Raw genomic sequence first — 2,296 nt, 5'->3', positions numbered from 1 at the left:
CTTCTTCTTAAACCTGTAGTTGGCAATCCCTGAGATTTCTTTTCTTTAGCTTTTGGATTTTCTTTATGAGGAAGGATCTTGGTTTGGGATAAAATTTCTATTTTTTTGCCGACTTTATTTCTTCTAAGATTCCTTTTTTTCATTTTCTGTAAAATATATACAGTGGGTAGTTCATCTTATGATAATTCTTGTTGGGACTAGGGTTCCTGTTCTTTTATTGTTTCCATTTTTCTCTTCCTTTATCTGAGGGTTTTACTACCACTTGACTGTTTAGGAATTTTCTCTTCAATATGATTTCTTACTAGAAATTTTTCCCAATTGTCACCTATACTCTGAAGGCGAAACTCAACCAAGATTTTTATCAATCCATGATGGTACATTATATTGTCTATAAATTGAATTTTCTTTTGAACATTCATTTACATTTTCTTAAGACTGTGCAAGAGGAAGTATGGAAGATTCATTTGATGCTCTTCAAGGAAATTCATCATTATCCTAATGTGGTATAAAAACATGCATCCAAATCGACCTTCACAAGTAATAAATTTCTGAAGTACAAGGAGCAAATTTCTCCATTTACTTTTAAGGGTTGAACTAGGAATACCTTTTCTGAAGATGGTAGTGTCCATGTTTGGATTTTTCAATAAGATTTTCCAATCTTCTTCTTCGATTGCTTTGTTTTTGAACTACTTTTCTCCACTTCTGGGCAATTCGGTAGCTTCTGCAATCAGGGACTCTATTATGGCGAACTTGACATCTCCTATTTCAACCTCCATTCCATCAAAAGAACATGTAAAAGTCTTCATTACCTCCCTGTGAAATCCATCAAATTTTTCTATGAATTGTAACCATTGTACTTTCTGCAACAGTTCCTTGGTCTGAGGGTATCCTTCCAAGAACTTCTTACTTGTTGGTTCTGTTCAGACAATAACGCCCATGGTGAAAGACACTTTGTCTCAAGAGTTGTTTACTTGACATGGAGAGGCTGTATGAATTTGGAGAAATGAGAGAATGAGTGAATTATAATGAAGGATTGCGAAAATGAGTTAGCCATTGGGACACATTCAATTCAATGATTCGGTGATTAAATCGATGGATTCGAAATGAGGACAAGACATGAATTACAAATGGTGGAATATAATGGATTTGACAAGCGGCTATCGCCCATGATTTGTAATGATTTCGTTTTGTTTCGGTATTACTATGTCCACATAATTCATACATGCAATATATTAATCCTTATTGTAAAATTAAAGTATTACATACCTTCAACTGATTTGCTAACCTTTATTTGTCCTTTGATATCTTCTGTAGGTACTTTGCACTTAAAAGGAGTCATTTATTCTTCAATCTGAGCCATCAAGTGTTCCTGTCAAATTGGCTACATAAATCTTATTAGAGCTGCAGAAACTTGTCCGAGCTGCAAAAAGTCACTAATTCTGTAGCTGAGAGATTTTTTTTCTTTTAAAAGAAAGGGATACTTAGGAAAAAGGAATACATTTTTTTTAGGAAGAAATGGTAAAGAGAGAAAATTTAAGGTGCCAACAAGAGTTGGTTTTCATGTTTATACATTTTTTTTTTATATATATATATATATATATATAATTGATTTATATATTATTATTATTATTTATTATATAGAGAAAAATAAAATTTCTAAGGTGGAAAAGAAGAATAATTCTTCTTAACCATCTTCAATTTTGAATTGTCTTGGAAAATTTTGACAAATTCTTCTTTTGTCAATGGCTTCTGATAAAGTCTAAGTCGATGCCCATTCACTAAAAGAGGGTTTTTCTCTTCATCAATAGTCCTGATTCTAATTGCACCATTGTCAAAGACATTTTCAACTTCATAAGGTCCAAGCCAGTGAGTTTGGAATTTTCCTTGGAAAATTTTGAACTTTGAGTCAAAGAGTAATGCCCAATCTTTTGGATGAACTTTCCTTTCTTTAATGTACTTATCATGCCATCTGGATCTCTAATGCTGAACTAGGTTGGTCTTCTGGAGGGCTTCTTGTCTTATTTCATCAAGCTCATTGAGCTGTCCCATCCTTTGCTTTTGTGCTTCTGATAAGTCAAGATCCAACTGGACTACTGTTTTATAGGTCTGGATCTAGAACTCTATTGGAAGTAAGACCTGCTTCCCATAAACAAGTTCATAGGGAGTATGTCCTGTAGTACTTCTCCATGTAGTTCTATAAGCCCATAAAGCTTCTGGAAGCTTTTTTGCATATTCCTTCCTATTTAAGTGTACAATCTTGGTAAAAATTGCTTCAATCACCTTATTTGTAGACTCA

This window comes from Pinus tabuliformis, chromosome 8, assembly GCF_031772625.1.
Source record: "Pinus tabuliformis cultivar Carrire ecotype Pingquan chromosome 8, CPIR1, whole genome shotgun sequence".
NCBI classification, from domain to species: Eukaryota; Viridiplantae; Streptophyta; class Pinopsida; order Pinales; family Pinaceae; genus Pinus; species Pinus tabuliformis.
This window is presented reverse-complemented; position numbering follows the sequence as displayed.